The sequence below is a fragment of the Mesocricetus auratus genome, unplaced genomic scaffold (genome assembly GCF_017639785.1).
Source record: "Mesocricetus auratus isolate SY011 unplaced genomic scaffold, BCM_Maur_2.0 Super-Scaffold_100691, whole genome shotgun sequence".
NCBI classification, from domain to species: Eukaryota; Metazoa; Chordata; class Mammalia; order Rodentia; family Cricetidae; genus Mesocricetus; species Mesocricetus auratus.
In genome coordinates this window covers 7453534-7473076 of record NW_024429267.1, presented here as the reverse complement: position 1 = coordinate 7473076, position 19543 = coordinate 7453534, and the positions used below count along the sequence as shown (strand labels likewise).

General features: G+C 43.3%; 1 protein-coding gene and 1 long non-coding RNA gene across 7 annotated transcripts in view; one reads left to right on the top strand and one right to left on the bottom strand.

Annotated features, from left to right (window-relative positions):
- Tln2 (talin 2) overlaps positions 1–19543 on the top strand; it is a 409739-nt gene that overhangs the window by 133030 nt on the left and 257166 nt on the right. The window lies entirely within an intron of this gene.
- LOC121137473 lies at positions 1088–18385 on the bottom strand. Of its 2 annotated transcripts, XR_005874706.1 has the most exons (4): positions 18267–18385; positions 17821–18030; positions 2118–2369; positions 1088–1491 (listed from the first exon to the last, which is right to left on the bottom strand). It is a non-coding gene; the product is annotated as an uncharacterized LOC121137473 (long non-coding RNA). The 2 variants fall into 2 exon arrangements; XR_005874707.1 differs by lacking the exons at positions 1088–1491; positions 2118–2369 and adding an exon at positions 14583–14796.

The following is a 19543-nucleotide window of genomic DNA, read 5'->3' as shown; positions in this document are numbered from 1 at the left end:
GCCAGGTGCAAGTTGGAGAAAAATAAGATATTCAGAAACTTGCATGGATTTTAGTGAAGGTCCATGGGTGAGTGGAGGTAGGATTAGATGACTTCAGTGTAGATGAAGTCATATGATTGGCATGCTGCCCACCGCCCCACAAGGAGAGTCACGTGGCTGCCACTGGAATCAGTTGGGGCAAGTTAAAAACTATAGATGCTTACTTACATCTGCCCTCCCCAGTCTGATGTAATAAACCGGCAGCTTGGGTATCAGGATTTTAAAACACTCCCTAGGAGATTCTAGCACCAAGACTGAGAGTTACTTGTTTACTTGAATCATCTCTGGACTCCTTTTTTTTTTTTTTTTTGTCCCCTTGTATGTTGCTAGTTTAAGCTCCCATATGGTCACTCTTTTGTGTGTGTATCAACAGTTCTGTCAGTTTCTACAACTGTGAAGAGTGTTGCAGCTACTGCCTTACTTATCATAACTAGCATTCAGTTGCCACAAATGCACATTTGGAGTTTTGCTTTTTGAGATGAAAAACAAAGACATGGCTGACCTTTAATATCATCCATCAGTGTCAATGCTGTTCTTTTTCTTTTTTTAAAGTATTTTTATTTTATGTGTATAGGTATTTTCCTATATATGATCATATATGTGATGATTTATATATAGCACATATATATCATGTGTGTATTTATGTATGTGTATATATATGTATATGCATATGTATGCAACATGTACCAGAGGCCTAAAGAGGGCATTAGATTTCCTGGGTTATGAGAAATCACATGGATGCTGGAAATCAAGCCAGGTCCCTTGAAACTATAGCAAGTGCTGGAAACTGCTCAACCATCTCTGCAGACCTTTTTTTTTTCTTTTTAATTGTGTATGCGTGTGCGTTCACATGCCCAGCCATGTGGAGTTATGCATATAGACACCCAAAGAAGGCATCACAGTTCTTGGAGCTGGCATTATAGGCAATGAGATACAAATTTAAGTCCTTTGAAAGATCAGTACATGTTCTTAACTGATGAGCCATTTCTCCAGCCCCAGTTTGGATTTTTTTTTAAGGAGAAATAATCAAAAAGACTTATTTGTGCATACTAATCTTTGACATTTACTTCTGATTAACACTTGTATTTTTCCTCCCTGCAGTGGGATCCTGCCAGTTGCCACAATATCTGCCTTTCGTCTTTCTTCTGTTTCATGTACCATCTCAGCAGCATGGTAGTGTACAGATCACAGTTGGATTGTCTGTTGGCTGTGGCATGGTAGTGTAGCAGATCACAGTTGCATTACCTGTTGGCTATAGCATGGTAGTATAGTAGATCACAGTTACATTATCTGTTGGCTGTAGCATGGTAGTGTAGCAGATCACAGTTGCATTATCTGCTGGCTGTAGCATGGTAGTGTACAGATTACAGTAGCATTATGTGTTGGCTGTAGCATGCCACAGAGCCAGTGATGTCCAATCACTTGTCTGGAACCAGCTTATCAAGAGGTACTCTGCTCAAGAAGAATTAGTATCATTCATTATATTTGTCACCTTTTTGTTACTATAACAAAATGTCCCAGGCAGGCTAACATTATTATTAAAAATAAAAAAAATAAAAAGGCTTACTTAGTACCCAGTTTGGGATGCTCAGAGTCTCAAATTAGGTAATATTCTAGTTTGCTTTCTCATTGCTGTGATTACAACACTCTGAGCAAAGAAACTTAGGGAAAGAAAGGGTTAATTACACTCTCAGGTACCTAAGAAACAGAACAGGAATGCAAACAGGAGCAGGGACAGGAACTATGGAGGGAAATTACTCAGCTACCTTTCTTACATAATTCAGGACTCAGTCATAGGCACAATGGTCTGAGCCCTCCTGTGTCAATTAGCAACCAAGAAAACACTTCTCAGACATGCCCACAGGGGGGATCTAAGTGAGGCTCCCCCCCACCCCCCTGGAATTCTCTCATGTAACTCTAGGCTGTGTCATTGGTAGCTAAAGCTAACCAGGAAAGGTGTCTTTGTTGGTTTACCCTCATCATGATCTCAACAAATGAAAGCTTGTGGGGAGAGGGCACATCTCAAAACTGGAAGCTGTAGAATGGCTTGTCAGGCTCAGGCTTCTACAATAACTCACCCTCTTGATGGTCACTTCAGGAGAGCAGTATTCCCTTCCAGGAACCCAGCATCCTCTCTATAGACCCTGATATGCATTCCATCTGCTTCCAGACACACCTTTGAGGAATGTTCAGTTTATATCCAAATGGTCTATCTCTATAAAGTGTGGATAAGATGCCAGAGCTTGAGGGAAGAAATGATTGACTTGCTCAGTCACTTTTGGTCCAAAGCCTTGGATTGTTTACTTGATAGTTTGGGTTCATCCAGGATACTAGATGACAAATAAGAAGATGAAAGAATAATTTTAAGAATGGATAGTTTGCTGGGCGTTGGTGGCACACACCTTTAATCCCAGCACTTGGGAGGCAGAGGCAGAGGCAGGCGGATCTCTGTGAGTTCGAAGCCAGCCTGGTCTACAGAGCGAGTTCTAGGACAGCGTCCAAAACAATACAGAGAAACCCTGCCTCAAAAAACAAAACAAAATGAAAAAAACAAAACCAAAAAAAAGAGAAAGAATGGATAGTTTATTAAACTCCAAACTGATGGTTGCCTGCCTCCTGCATTTCAAGAAAATTTTTCTATTCAAAGGATCTAGTTCAGGCAAGCAGATAGGATAGGCACTGTTTCTTACACACAGTGCTTAAGAAGTAGGTCTCCAAAGGACTTTCCCACTTTGTCATGCCAATGCCTGCCTCTTCCTTAATTGTCTGGAGAGCACCAGTTGTACCTCAGTTCTTGTCATTCTGGTCTGTCTACTGTTTTTTCATTCAAAGTTGAAGAATACTGTGGTGACAGCCATTAGGTATTACTACACCCCCATTAGCCTCCTGCTCTGCTAGCTTTAATTCATACTGTGCAGCTGCAAAGTGTTGCTGTCAGAGACTTGTAGTAGAGGTAACAATTTACCAAAGCCCCGGAGCTCAGATCATAGCTTAGCTGGGAAGATTAATAAATTATTTCTCAACTATTTAGTGGAAAGGTGAATTCCAGGCCATGCATTTGTTAAATAAGCACATTTTGTCCCTGAGAGGTCGATCGGAGGGCCCCTTTAGAACATGCCTCCTCCTGAGTTTTGGCTTTGGAGTTTGAGGTGATGTCTGCATTCATGGGTTTCCGTGAGTGCTTTCTGAGAGGCAGGGATTGGTTAGTTCTGCCTATAAGTCAGAACGTTAAATCTTCGCCTTTGACTCCGTTCTGTGTGGGAGGTATATGCTTGTGCCATCACAGATACAAGCCGTTTGTGTGTCACCAAACCTCAGACTGTCATTCTGAAAAATGCTTCACTTCCTAAGAACAAATAGACTGCTTGAGAAAATAAATGGTAGAAAAAGTATCCCATTTGATTGACAGTGGAAAGAGGGTAAGGCTTTATGCCCTTGGGTTACTATAATAAAACATCCATGCCCTTCAGAGGAGCATGAAGTAACAATATGCCTAGAGAGGCAGTGTTCTTCCTGTTGCTTATCCCTGGTAGAGGACCAGGGTGGCTGTGATTAGCCATAGGAGAACACCAATGGGCTAACCTTGAAAGAGAAAGCTTAGTTTATGCAGGAAGACTTAGTGATGTTCCCTCCCTGACAGCTTCTGTCCATATTTAAGATATAAGTGTGTACTTTAGGTGGGCACTAAATGGCATCCTAAGGCACTATGGTAGAATGGGACCAACCATCATGTTTTTGCATTGTTACGATGTTGAAGGTACAGAGAACTATCCTGTTAAATGATCTGTGTGTCAAGATTGGGTGGTAGATGGGATTGATATCTCCATACACTGGACTTGATGGTGGCATTTCTTGCATTAAACAAAAAAAGGTGTGTGTGGGGGGGGCAGAAGAGAACAAGGAATCACCCAAAGTTAAGAGTTACAGGTAGTTGTGAATAGCCCAACTTGGATGCTAGATTCTGATCTACTGTGAGAGTAGAAGGCACTCTTAGCTGCTAAGCCATCTCTCTAGCCCCATTCATGGAGACATTTCTTTCAGCTTCATTACTAAGAGGGCATAGGTTCATAGTAGGACAATAAACAAAAGCTGGTTGATGGTGTACCTTCTGTGTAACAGAACAACAGCACCGGGTTTGAGTCTGTAATCAATTCAGATAGTGGCTGGCAGAAGGTGTGATTAGTGTCACCATCTCTATGAAGTGTGTGAGCCAGGGCAATTGCTTGTCTATCAAATACCTGAGCACTGAAATTAGTGAGACATCTGTGAAGCTGGAGAGAGGCTGGTCCAGCATGTGAGGGCAGCTTACACAGGGACCTCTTTATATCTGGGAGTCTGCCAGGCAAGAATCGTGAACTGGTGGAGATTTGAAAATTCCCTGTGTGCTCTCTGTTGACCAGCTGGTCACCGCCTTTTCTCTTTTTATCCAGATAGCATTTACTGTGAGTTCCTTCAGCGAAGGACTGTGAGGTGGAACTGTAAGTTGAAATAAACTCTTTCCTCCCTAGGTTGCTTTTGGCTCTGGCATTTTTTATCACAGTAACAGAAACTCTTAGACAGACCCCACTGGTAAATTATAAGAAGCAAAGAATATTTATTTAAACTTGTGAAGTCTAGACATTTTTCTGGGACCTTGTTATTCATCAACATGTAAGACAACCCCTTGAAATAAATGATACCTCTAGTTAAAATATTTAAGTCAGGGAGTAGTTGCATATGCCTTTAATCCCAACATTTGGGAGGCAGAGGCAATGGATCTCAGAGAGTTTAAGGCCAGCCTGGTCTACAAAGCATGTTCCAGGGCAGCCAGGACTGTTGCACAGAGAAACCCTGTTTTGAAAAACGAAAACAAACAAAATATTTAAAAACTTTCCAAAATCACAGACCTAGTATATAATCAAGTACCTAAACCTGGTTGTGATGGTGCTCACATCAGCTGGTTCTTCTCACATCGGTGAATGAAACTGAGCCAGGCCCCACAGACATGCCCACAGAGCACCCTGTTCTAGATAATCTTTCCTGGAGACTCATTTCCTAGTGATTCTAGATGGTGTCAAGTTGACAAGGAAAGCCAGGCATCACAAGCAGCTTTCTTCCCACCTTCAAGGAATTGCTTGTTGCCATGGCAATTGTTTGTCAAGTAATGGGAAAGAAAAAGTCTACATTTTTCTGTGAAAGAAGAAAAGTAGAGAGAGGAAAGTAGGTCAGCGGGAAAGGAAACATTTCCTCCTAGGACAGGCCTCATCTCTTAACCTTTCATTTGCATGGCATTTCTTCCCCCACTCTCTCTCTCTCTGTGTGATAGTGTTCTTTCCAGAGTTTTCTGGATGGGGTCCAGGCATAGCAAAGCTACAAATCTTTCACAGATTTGCATATCCCTTTTATGCTCAACCAAGTCAAAAAGGAGCCATTGTTGCCTGTTCTTGGACAGTGGCCCAAACTGTATATATCTCCCCATGCACTGGGCAATTCCATCATCCCAGCCCCCTCATGGGAACCTCACCTGACTGACTTGCAGACAAGTAGCATTCTGGTGGGACACTCAGTAAATACTTATAAAATGGGTACCCAGGATACCCACCCACATGAGGGTTTATGTATCCCAGGCTGGTTCTGTCAGTGCTATAAATGTGACTTAGAAACCAACCCGGGGGAGCCATGTCCAACCAATCCAAGACTTTGAACTTCATGTCTTTCCTATACTCTGTTAGATCTATGAAGTAGTGCAACCAGATGAGCAGGACATTCAGTAGAATTGCACATTTTGGAAATGTGCAAACTTGATGCATTAGGAGTAACTGTTTTTGCTGCTTGAGGGGAGACCAAAGTCATTGGTATGGCAGACCTGGATAATAGACCCTATGGAAGGCCGGAGTACTAATGTCAGCCCTTCTTTTTCTGTAGAAGGAGCTCTTTGTGGGTCTATTGGTGACAGGAGAAAATGCAACACACCATGTGGCTTTCTGAGAATCAGTTCTTGCTGAGGATTTGTGTAAGAAGCAGTCAGACAGGTGCACTAGGGCCTGGCTGGTTTACTGGTTCTGGATTCCTGAGATAAACAGAAGAGTGTGACTGGAGATTTTGTCGGTGGCAGTTGGATGGTTTGCAGCTGTTGAGTTCAATCTGCTCTTTTTGCCACATTAATTTTAGGGTTTCGTTTCTTGTCCCATGGTTGTCGACTGCCAAGGGATTTGTGAGAGGAGTTAGTGTCCTGGGATGACTGCTCAAGAGACAGTTTTCCTAGTTGGAAGTTTGCTTTTGTGCCCAAGCCTAGATGCAGTCTCTGGAGCAGGAGACCAGCTCCAGCAGTGTTTCCAGCCACCTCCACCCCTGGCTCCCAGGAGAAAATAACTCCTCATAGTGTTGTGATATGTGGAGCATGTAAAGAAGCAGTGTGCTGGTTGCCAGGTCCCTGGTTCATAATATTATGGGTTTACCAGCCTCTGCAGGCAGCCTATTAAGAACCTATTGGAACCTTGGGAAAGGACAGCACTGATGAAGGAAAAGAATAGGAATACATAGCCTTGGAAGGCAGGGATTACAAGTAGGAAGTTCAAGGTCCTCTATAAGCTTATTCATATTTTCAAGGCATTTATTTACTCTAGATTATTCAGGATAGTGCTCGTCTCCTACTCTTTTCATTTTCCTAGATTGTTTAAAAATATATCCATATGTGGTTAATACAGACCCTAATGAGATGTCAAAAATCTTCGATAGTTAGGTGAACTGTCCTTCCACACACAGAGAAGGATTGGACATTGAGTAACCAAGATAATGTCCTATGGCCGTGTAGTGGTGGCGCACGCCTTTAATCCCAGCACTCGGGAGGCAGAGGCAGGTGTATCTCTGTGAGTTCGAGGCCAGGCTGGACCGACAGCCTCCAAACAATACAGAGAAACCCTGTCTCGTAAAAACCAAAAGAAAAAAAAAGATAATGCCCTATGACTGCATTAATGTCCATGTATATACACACATGTCTATATCACATACACACACACACACACACACACACACACACACACACACACACACACACAGAGGCACATGCCTCTGCCATACATACTTTCTCTTATCATTCTCATTGAAAATGGTATATATCCAGGGAATGGAGCTCAGTTGGTAGAGTGCTTGCCTAGTGTACTTGAAGCCTTATGTTGAGTCCCCAGCATTGAATACAAGTAAAGGAGGTGTGAGAATCAGAAGTTCAAAGTTGTCCTGGGTTACATGGCTACTTTCAGGAAAGCCTGAACTGAATAAGACCCTGTCTGAAAGGGGAAAAAAAAAGATGAGAAGGGGGGAGGTAGGCACACAGAAGTAGGTCTCGTCATGCTCCTTAATTCCTATCTGCTGACCATTTCTGTAATGACCACACTCTGTTTGTGTCCCTCACTTAGATCTCACAGGAATGTTCTGCAAACCCCTTCCACTCTCTAAGCCCTGAAGAAGCTGATAAAAGAAGGGATAAAAAACCATCTTGGAAGTGGAGCCTGCCGTGCTGTGGATGTGTTGGGCAGTTTTCTCATTGTAACCCCCCCATCCCCTCCCGTTATTCCAGGATGATTCTATGCAGATGTTGGGAAACTATGGGTCTTTGGTTGTAGATCACATTAAGTTATTCTGCCTCTTCGTTGGAAGGACTTCAGCTATCTGCATATGGGAAAGTAGCCTGATGAATGTCTGCTTCTTATCCAGCTCTTACTACCAGTCTGGTTGTGAAATGTGACAAGACCATAGCCAGAAGTGTGATGTTGAAATATACTGCATCTAAAAATTACTTTCCATTTTCTGTGTTGCTATTCAAAAGCAAGAGGGAATGACTGGCAGGGATCAGTGGATTCTAAGCCATAGTTTGAATTTGCCTAAACAGGATTTATGGTTTTTCTGCTAATTTTGAGACATTACTCAAGTGGTCATTTGCATTTGGGTTACAAAATTCCAGCTTGGGACTGCACTCAACCCAAGTATGATTGAAAGATGGCAGCTAGTGCTGAGGATGTTCTTTAGGTCAGAGCTCAAGAGAGGACCAGAGACCACAGTCCTGGATGTCTGCCCTCTGAGGATTAGGCCTCCAGCCCAGGCAGGATTTGGATGATGGAAAGACTAAGGGAGAAAAGACTATGTCAGGCCACATTAGACACACAGTTGTGAAGCTGGGAACAGATGGGGGGCATGTCTGGGAACAGCATCCAAACTCTTGGAACAGGAATTTTACAGTCGGTTCTGAGAGAATAGGAAAAGCTCTTATCAGAAAGGGCATGTGTATATATAACAAGAGGTTTGATTCAGTGGTTATGAGTACTTGCTATGCAAGCATGAGGATGTAAATTCAAATCCCCAGCACCTATGCAAAAAGTTGGGTGTGACTACACATCCCTGTAAGCCAGAATCTGTGGGGGAATAGGCAGACTCTGAGCACTTGCTGGCTGGCTCGCCAGCCTAGCTGAAATTGGGCTGGCTTACAGTTTCAGAGGCTTAGTCCATAGTTATCAAGGTGGGGAGCAAGAGATATACAGGCAGACATGATGCTGGAAAGTAACTGAGAGTTCTACATCTGGATCAGCAGGTAGAGAGAGACACTGGGGCTTGCTTGGAATTTTTAAACCTCAAAGCCCACCCTGCAGTGGCACACTTTCCCCAACAAGGCTATATCTACTCCTCCAATAAGGCCACACCTCCTAATGCCGCAAGTAGTGCCACTCCCTGATAGCAAAACATTAAAATTTATCAGCCTATGTGGGTTTTTCTTTCTCAAACCACTGTAACATGATTCTCTGATTTGGCCTTACTCTCTCTCTCTCTGAGTTTTTGTACTACTTACTTGTGACAAAATGCCTTATAACTTAAGGAAAGAAGGTATTATTTTTGACTCACAGGTGACCTGGTGACAGGAGTGTGAGCATCTAGTCATGGTGTATCTTCAGCCAGGAAGCAGAGAGCGATGAATACTGCCAGTACCCAGTCTGCTTTCTCCTTTTATTCAGTCTGGGAGCCTGTGGAGGGAACAGTGGGTGCATCTTCCACCTCAATTAACCTACTGTAGAAGCTCCCTCACAGATATGTGCAGAGGTTTGTTCCATGAAGATGTTGAATCTTTCAACACTGGCAATCAAGATTAGGCAGCATTCTTCCCTTATGTTCACAAAAAGGTGACTAGTAGTAGTCAGGGCTCCATTCTGATTGTTCACATCCACAATCATCTAGCAAAAGACCTGAGCTCTGTTCCGGAAGGCGTACCATAGTGGCCACGGGGATGACACATGCTTAGAACTGTGTCCAAGTTCTAATCTGTTCATCCTTTATGTGGCCAGAAGGGGAAGGACTTGTGGCAATGATGATTCACCTCTGTATCTCACTGTTCTAGTTTCATTTCTGTTGCTGTGACAAAATACCCTTAACAAATAGCAGCTTATTGGGGAAAGGGTGTATTTTAGCTCATGATTCTGGGTTACAGTCCATCACTGCTGAGTAGCAGCAGTGGCAAGAACATGAGACAATTGGTCACATCATACCCACAGTCAAGGGCAGAAAAAAATAAACGTGAGCACACTTGCTTGCTTGGCTCCTCTGGGTTTCTTTACTCTTATATAGTTCAGGACCATCTGCCTATGGAATAGTGCTGCCACAGTGAGCTGAGTCTTCCCACACCTATTAACTTTTTAAGACAGTCCACCACAAACATGCCTACAGCCCAGCCCCTTTAATCAGTCCCTCATTGGGAATCTCTTCCCAGTGATTCTAGGCTGTGCTGATAAGCTCATCGTAATACTCAGTTTGGAAACAGTAGCACTTACTGTCCTGAAGCTGACTTATGCATGCATGCATGCATATATACATACATATATGCATAGCCATACATAGCTTTCCTAAAGAGAAATCTAGAACAGAAAGGAATTGCAGAGAGGCGATAGATAGCATAGCAATAAATTATGTCCACTCAACAGCCAAATTATGAGTGAATCCTAGGATAAATGATCTTTGGAAGTGGAGGGGTCATTCTATAAACAGACAGTTCAACCTATTGCAGTGTTGTTTGGAGCCTCGTGACACCCTAACCATGTCTGCGTATACCTGGAGGGTCTCTTTGATAACCAGTTGTTCTCTTTTGTCTTCATTACCTCTTTCATATCCTTGTTGGGGCTGTACAAGCTTAGTCAGAGTTGGATTTCGTTCCTGAGACCTATAAAGGATCTTCCACTGATTCTCTTTAACAGTAAATAATGTCTAATTCCTTACATTTCCTAAAAGCATTCATTCATCCTCCAACCCACCTTCCTACCATTAATCTACTGTCTAGTATATCAGGAACTGTACTGGCCACTGCAGATGAGTCCACCTTTGGCCTGTGATCCTCAAGCTTGAGTGCTCAGCCTTGTTGGGGACTCTATGCTTCTGTAGTGTGTATTTGTTTGTTTGTTTGTTTGAGACAGGGCTTGTAGCAGTCAGTGACCCTGAACTCGTGCTTCTGTTGCTTCTCCTCCTGGTGCTGGGATTACATGTGTACACTATCAGAACTGGTTTTGTGTGATGGGGAGACTGGTTTCCTGTATGCTAGTCAGACACTGTACCGACTAAACTACATCCTTAAGGTCCTAAAATTTTGACTTTATGTGGTACATATGGCATGTTATATGTTACATGCTGTGGAAGTTGAGAGAAGAGGTATATGTCTGACTAGAGATGCTAGTGGGTGGCAATTCCTAGTTTAGGTGATATTTAAATGGGTTGGAAAAGGATGGGGTAGGACACTGGACAGACATTTAAAGCAGAGGTTGGATGATAATGAATCAAGAATACCAAGAGTCAATTCTAGGAAGGCCCAGGCGTTATTCTGAGCTAAGACTACGTTATTAGAAAACCTGGAGCCTTCCACTTGTGTTCCTGATCAGTGTGTTGGGAATATGGTATGTGAATTATGTTTTGTCTCAACTCCATAGCTCATGGTGAAGATGATGTTATGGTATGAAGTCTTGGTGCTGAATTCAGGTATGGAACTAGGAGGGTTGAGGGAAGAGGCTGCAAGTGTCTACTGTAGAAAGGAACTGCAGAACTGGAGAAAATGGCCAGAGAAGCCAGGAAGGATGGAGGAGAGGTCACAGGGCTGCGTGGTTAATAGGGCCTTGCAGGAAATAAAGACATGAGCTCAGAGAATATAATTTCTAACAGAGCATACTTAAAGCAGGAAGTAATATCCTAGGGATAATTTTTCTCTTGAACTAAAATATCTTTTAAGAAAAAAAATGACTCTGAACATAATAACTTGGCTCTCTCATTCATATAACCAAGAATTTAGGTTCAAGCCTCAAGTGTAACTCCTCATCAGTCTGCCTTCCAGGGGGGAATGATTTGCCATGATTATCTTAGCCCCGGGAGTATGGAATTCTCTTAGGGAAGCTTGGAAGCTACTCTACAAATTGCTTGACTTGGCATTTTGAAAATATGATAGATTCAGACTGTGTAAGTGTGACATCCTGAATGTGCACAGGGGACCAACGGTAGGGATGCTGAACATTTTTGCAGTTAAGAAGTAGGGGGTGGACTTGAATTGTACCTCTGAATAGACTTATCAAGACATTTTTAGTTTTCTACTTCAGGAAGTGTAACCATGGGGATCTCTAACTGTTCTTGACTTACTGAAACTTTCTTAGTAATGAGTGGGTTCTCTAGCTCAGGGAGAGTCTACAATACACAACACTTTGTATTTCCTATTCAATGGGTAATTTTTATTTACCTGATAGTGAAAGCAAGAAAGAACTAGATTTTAGACTGATTGGTTATATCATTGTTGGACTTAGTCTCCTTTATAACTCAGTGGAAGTGACTGAAAAAGTCTTTCTTTCCTCCTCCCTCCATGCCTCCTCCCTCTTCCCTTCTCTTCTCCCTTCCTCCCCACAGTCTCTTGTATTCCAGGCTTGCCTCTACCTTGCTCTGTAGCTGATAGTGACCTTGAACTGCTGATCCCACTGTCTCTACTCCCAAGTGCTGGGGTTCCAGGCCTGTACCACCACACCTGGTTTTCTAAGGTATTGGTGAAAGAGCCCATGGCTTAGTGCAAGTTAGGCCAGTGTTCTAACTGAACTGCCTTCCCAGTCCCACATGTTTCCATATATCTTAAAAAAGATTTTATTTTAAATCATATAAGTTATATATGATATAATATAACGTGTTTATTTTAATATATATAGATCGATCAACCGATAGATAGATAGATAGATAGATAGATAGATAGATAGATAGATAGATAGATAGATAGAGGTTATGTGCATGTGAGAAGAGGTACTTTTGGAAGTCAGACACCTCCCCGTGGTGGGAGGGGTGTGCTAGAGTTACAGGTGATTGTTAGCTGCCCAGGGTCCTCTACAAGAGCAGTGTAGACTCAGCCACTGAGTCACCTTTCCAGTCCCTTCAGTGTAGTTTATAACTGTTTTGTGTCTTTGATATACCTGCTAAGACTTCATTAACTTAGCATGGAGGTACATGGTCACCAAACAATGGAATGGACTCATTTCATCCTGGACATTGTTATTTTAGGTAGCACAGTATAGGTTGATAGAAGATACCAAAATATGGACTTTTAAAAAGATTTTATTTGGAGCCGGGCAGTGGTAGCACATGCTTTTAACCCCAGCACTCAGGAGGCAGAGGCAGGCAGATATCTGTGAGTTCGAGGCCAGCCTGGTCTACAAAGCTACACAGAGAAACGGTCTCAAAAAACCAAAAAAAATTTTTTTTAATTTATGTATATGTGTGTGCCTGCATGAGTTTATGTGTACTTCGTGCATGCAGATACCCAAAGAGGCTAGAGGGTATCAGATCCCTGGAGTGGAGTTGCAGGTGATTATGAGCTCTGTGGGCACTGCTGGGAACTGAACCTGGGTGCTCTGCAAGAGCAGTAAATGCTCCTTGCTATTGAGCAATCTCTCCCCAAAGCTACACTGTTAAAAACTTGACATTAGTGTGACAGTAGCTCTCAATCTTGATGCTGGTGACATTTGCAGCTAGATAATTCTTTGTTGTTGAGTGCATTGTAGCACCTCAACTCTATGTACTAGACCCAGCTTTGACAGTAAACAAATGTCACCAGGCGTTGCCAAATGTCCTTTGGGGAATGAAATAACTTGTGGCTGGAAACTGCTTATTTAGCAGAGACAGCATTTTTATAGCCTGTGATTTTATGCTGCTTTGGACCTATCATTTGAGGATTATGCTCAATAAATTTAACACGTACGTAGTTAATTCTCACTCACAGAATCTGTGTTTGAGAATTTATTTGTTTGCAACCTCAAGTCATTACTTGGGGCACACCTGTGGACCTCTGAGGACTTGTGCAGCTGTGACCAATCCAGTTGACCCATGCCAGGGTTTAGCAATGATACTGTGCTGGCTATTTTTGTTTTGTTTTGTTTTGTTTTTGTTTTTGGAGACTGGGTTTTTCTGTGGCTTTGGAGGCTGTCCTAGAACTAGCTTTTGTAGATCAGGCTAGTCACAGAGATCCTCCTGCCTCTGCCTCCTGAATGCTGGGATTAAAGGCGTGCTGGCTATTTTTGAGTGTCAACTTGACACACCCAGATGACCATCTCTGTTGAGGAATTATCTAAATAATTTTGGCCTGTAGGCAAGTCTGTGTGAGATTGTCTTGATGTAGTTAGACCTAGCCAATTGTGAGCATACCGTTTTGTGGGCTGGCCCTGGTCTACATAGGACTAGAAATAGGTAGCTGGCAGCAGCAAGCAAGCACTTTAGAATCCATGATTTCTTTGCTCTTGACTGTGGGTGTGATGTGGCTTGCTACTCAAGTTCCTGTCTTGGCTTCCCTCTGTAATGGATTGTTACCTGGAATTATAAATCAGATGACTTCCTCACATATTGCTCTTTTTTTTTCTCAAATGTGTATGAAAATGAATATATTGCCTGTGTGTGTGTTTCCTCTTGACTGATGCTCTAAGAGGCCAGGCAAGGGTGTCAGGTTTCCTGGGAATAGAGTGAGCTTCCATGTGGGAATTAAACCTGGGTCCTCTGGGAGAGCTTACCAGCTCCATGTAATAGATATATTTTAATCTGATTTTTGTTTTGGTTTGTTTTGTTTTTGCTACAGCTGTAAAATGTATTAGCATATACCCTTTCTTAGTGAGTGTTTTCCACCTGCTCTAGACTTGACATGGGATGGTAAGAATCCACTGTTTGAGTAGAAAAGCAGTGAATGGATGGGCGCAATGCATGAACACGATCCGGGTCATGCTTGATCTAAATTAGTACAACAGCTGTCCATGCAATGATCAAAATGTGAGATGCGCTTTAATATCCACGTGGCCCTCTAACCCTTGTCCCTGCCACCATTGTCCAAGAGAAGAGGGCACTGGGCTGCTGTCTTACATGTGTTTGACAACCCAGGGACTGGTGGATTGTCCTGCTTATGAGAATAACCATGGTGGGAATTCCTGCTTATGAGATATCCATGGTCTGGAGTGAGGAAGCAAGGTCTTGTACCAGCTGTCAATACTACATGCAGAATGTTAGTTGACTCTTAAGCCATACATAGAGTTCAGATTTACAGTTTTAATGGGGGTAACATAGAGAGAGATGATAACAGTGTCCCTGTGAAAGAGATGAACATGCTACTAGTTGTGATCCACAATAAACTCGGAGAGCTGCAGACCTTTGATGCCAGTGAGAGTATTGTTTCTCCCATGGTAAGATGAGAAGTTAGAACAGGCTTGGGCTGTCTGTTCAACATTTAGAGACAAGCCAGGAAGAAATCCTCTGTAAATGACAACAAGACTGTGGTGAGGCTGTTGACTGAACTAAGGGGATGTTTGCTGAGCAACCCTCACTGTAGGAAGAAACCTCCTCTGAAGAGACAGGCCCAGAAGGCTAAGGGCTGCTTGGGGGTATCTTGGATTTGATAACCTGGTACCTTGACACCTCATTTAGCACTTTAGCAGGACCCCAGAAGTTCTTTGCATGGTAATTGAGGATGCTGAAGGCTCCAGTAGAGGTGTAGATTTGAAAAAAAATATTTTCCCCTCTCATGTATGGTGTGTGTGTGTGTGTGTGTGTGTGTGTGTGTGTGTACATGTACATGTGCAGGCAGATATGTGAAGGCCCCAGGTTGATGTCAGGAGTCTTCCTTGATCACTCAGCACCTTATTAGTCAAGTCAGGATCTCTCAATTGAACCTGGAGCTTGCCATTTCAGCTAGTCTCCTAGTCAGCTTGTTCTGGAGATCCTCTCTCTTTAGTAATTACAAGAGGGCTTCAGGACCTCTTAGTGTTTATGTATCCTGGAGGCTTAGTCCTCATGCTTGCATGAATGCACCCTAATCAATGAGCCATCTCCCCCATTCTGAAAAGTTTTCACATTGTGTTTGCTAAAAAGTTGACTAGCTTCTTGAGTTGGTAAGTTCTGACTAAGAAAAATCGTACTATTCCATTAGGTTAGAATTGAAGTGATCTCTTTCATATGAGATTCCAAGTTTGCTCCTAGCATGGCCTTTGCTTATATGTTCATATGAATGCAGATTGCTGTTGTTGCCAGAGCATCATATGCTCTCAAGTAGGAGTTACAGAAGGATGTTAGCCATGTAACATGAGTGCTGGGAACCAAACTTGAGTCTTCTGCAAGGACAATCAATATATACTCTTAACAACTGAACTATCTCTTCAGCCCCAGAAATAAGCATGCTATTTCATGCTCTTAAATAAAATTTAAAATAATTTGGCTTGTTGTATGTGTATGCAACTTTATTTTTTTCTTTATAAAAATAAAAATCAGAATGGAATAAAAAAAGCCTCTCTCTGTTTTCCTCCCTATCTTTATTCCATCCTTTTTCATTATTTATGAGTGGGACTTTAAAAAAATCCAATTATCTATTTGCCTATTTGCCTTTCTATAGTCCACTTGACTCTAGGTAGACAGGCATTTCAAGTATAAGTAGTAAAAGCTTTTCTGCCTTCACATTTTATCCCATTTTCTTTTTCTGCCTGTGTTGCTGACAGTGAGACATAGTGCTGGGCTGAAGCAATGGCCCTGCTCGTCTTCCTGACACTAATGGGGTACTTACTATTAATGGGGCATTGGTGATTCATCGTTTGCTCGCTCGTTTCTCTCTGAGGAATGTTTGTTGCTTTTAAGAATTAAATATCAAATTATCTATAATTGGGGAAAATATTTCTCATTTTTTTCATTTCTCCCAGGATTTAGCAGTGATGTGAGATATACAAAGAAATACAAACAGTCTAATTGAGATTCTGCTGTTGGCCTCTGCTCTGAGGAGTTCAGCAATTTAGAACCTACTAAAGCATCCAAGGATATACTGGAGCACTGGTACTCTGAAGGATGCTGGGAATATAGTTTGGGCAAGGCTGACTTCTAGGCATCCAATGTGTTATCTGGTTTTTCTAAAGGAGAGAATGGAGTAAAGGGGTCTGGCCAGTGACCCTGATCCATGCTGGATTAGAGTCATGGGATATGTAAATCATTCATATTGTCTGGAAATAAACAAAGTTACACTCCAGTTTGCTGGGTTGAGGTTCAGAAAATCCAGTGGTCAGTTCCAAGGAGCGTTTTTTGGTGTGTATGTGTATACATAGTTTGTATATGTGTGGATGAGGACGTCAGGTATCCTCCCTCTCTCTCTCTCTCTCTCTCTCTCTCTCTCTCTCTCTCTCTCTCTCTCTCTCTCTCTCTCTCTGAAACAAGTACTCTCACTGAACCTAGACCCTTAGTAAAGTCAGCAAACCCCCACAATTCTGTCTCTGACCCCATTGCACCTCTCTAGTGCCGCTGTGATTATGGGCACATATGCCACCATGCCATGCTTCCTATGTGTGTTCTGGGGTGCTTGCACAGCAAGTTCTCTTCTGAGCCATCCATCCAACCACCTGAAAGGAATTGGAGTGCTTCGTGCACAGAGTAAATTTACAGTTAAGAAGAACCAGATATAAAGGAAGAGAACTGTACCACACGAGATGTGTCATGTGTATCCTAAGGCTATGGCACCTTGATGTCATGGGGTACTCATGTGGATTTTCCAAGAGGGGCTGGTTTGGTCAGAGCCAAAGGCTTAAATTATAACCTTAATACCTTGTAAACAGTCTTTTTTCGATAATAGACTCTATTGTCAGGAATTGCTTTCATTTGACCAATTTCAGATTCTGTTTATACCCAAAGGCTCTGAGTCCTAATGCTGTGACAGCCCCCAGTGTCCTGTAGAGACCTCTCAGACCTGCCTAACGGTGGGTTCCAGGCCCCATTCCACCTGGAATATTCTGTAGGGGATCTGCTGCTCACCAGGCTCCCTAATAGTTACCTTTGCAAAAGGGGCACCTGCTAAAACTTTGGAAACCAGTGTTGTAATTTGCTTACTAATTTCAGTCCTCCTTTATAGAATGTATTGATCTTGCTTATAGAACTGCAGGCATTTTACATTTCAACTCAATTGCATTTCTCAAGGAAAATTTCCCTGCATGTGGCATTTAGAAACTATTTTCTCATCCAGCTAGCTACTGTGGAACTCTGGGGGATACAAGCATTTGATTGGGCCAACTATAAGCGTGCTATATTTATTTTGATAAATTCTAAGCCTCTTAAGGAGCCACTTGTTCCTTATTTATTTTTCACCACCTCACTCTCCAATACCTATCGCCACGTTCAGGATGTAGTTCCTGTAGAAAGAGGAAAGGCGTTTATTTCTTTGCCCCTCACAGGTTCTTAGTAAGAATGGAGCCCTGGAACAAAAGACAAAAGGAAAGCAGTTATCTACGCTTGGTTGTCAGCCCGACTCACCTGGGAAGAGGGAACCTCAAATGAAGAATTGCCTCAGTCAGATTGTCCTGTGGGCGTGTCTTTGGGGGGGGGGGCATTGTCTAGAGTGCTGATTGATGCGGAGGGCCCAGCCCACAGTGGGCGGTGCCATTCCCAGCTGATCTGGCATTTCTGATGCCTCCCATTCTGGATCCTCTGAATGAACATCACCTTTCCTTGTAGAATGGTACCCTGGGAAGGAAGGAGGTACTTGGGGGGGGGGTGATGGAGGCCAAGGGGGGTGTGAACAGAGCCTAAAAGAATTGTGGGAGGAAGCTTTTCCTTGCTTGTCTTCTGTGTTAAGCTACCTCCTTCCTATTCTTCGAGACCCTGTCAGAGACCCATCTCTTCTGAGGAGCTCTCTGGCAGATCCCACCCTTCTTGGCCTCACCAGACCCATTACATTTTAGCCCTAGCCCTAACTTTACCTGCTGCCTTGTTCCTCAGTTTCCCAGTGGGAAGTCTTGTCTCCCTCACATGCTCTGAGGCAGCATGGTTGTCACATGGCCGACCCACACTGTGTTTTGGTCAAGTGTCTTAGGGCACTGGAAACCCACTGAGATACTGTGATTCCATTAGGAACACAGGGAGGATTCTATTTGTTCTTGGAAGCGAAGGGCTCCAGAACTGTGTGAACTGGGCTGAGATTGCCACAGTGCTGTCCTGGCTCCTCGGCCTGTTCATCGCCCTGGAACGTATTCTTCCTCCCCTTCTGTAGATGGATTCACCAAGCTGCCCGGGCTTGGTGTTAGATTCCCTGGCCTGGAAACAAATGAATTGTTTTAGGGTCAGAGCTGCCTCATTCCCTGAATAGTTTTTGTGGAGTGAGGACGGGCATTCAGGTGGATAGTATGGGAACCCTTTGGCCTGGGAATCCCACCACCCCAAAATTGAGTGTTCATGTATTTCCAGGTAAAATGATTGGTCCTTCTCTTGGTTCAGACATTCATTGTTTGGAAGTAAGATTGCCCTGCGCCCAGTTTATTTGGGCTATCAGAAGCTGCAAGCACTCTGGATGATGATGGACCTGCTTGGGACTTGGCCCTGCCCTACTCCTCAGCCCTGCTTTGGGAGGAAGAGGGGAGGGGGGCTGCTGAATTGCATACCAAAGACAATCAGATAGCATGGCATTTGGAGACAGGGAATGAGCTCTGTCAGGAGCAGCGTTTGTTAAAAAAACAAAAAAAAAGTCTGGGGATTTGAAGTCCCCATCAGGCCTTCCTGAGAGCTGAGTGAGCAGTGTCGGCTGCAGCCCAGGGGCCAGGAGGGAAAGTGGATACCTCCGGCTGGGTTCTTTCCAGCAGGGACCAGTAGTTTGCTTTTCCCTGTGTACAGATTGTTCCCACTTCCCACTCTTCCTGTGGAGTAGGAAAGGAAAAAGTAAGCATCATCCTGAAATGAGAGAGTAGAAATCGTCTGGGCCTGGTTCAGGGAAGTCCAGGCTTGGCCTGGCCTCTCAGCTACAACCTCATTAGGCACATGTGTTATTTTTTTGAGTGGCAGGAATAGTAAGATTTACACCTAATCAAGGAAAGGCTTGCCAAACAAACGCTCGGGTGGGGTTTCCTGGGCAGGAGTGTGATTGTAATAAATGGGAAGCAGAGTTCTGCAGTCCAATCTCTGGTATGATTACACGCATTACAGCAGGGGCCCTGTTTTCCAGGAATGCAACACACCCCATGTCCAAGGCCCCTCCTCGGAGGGT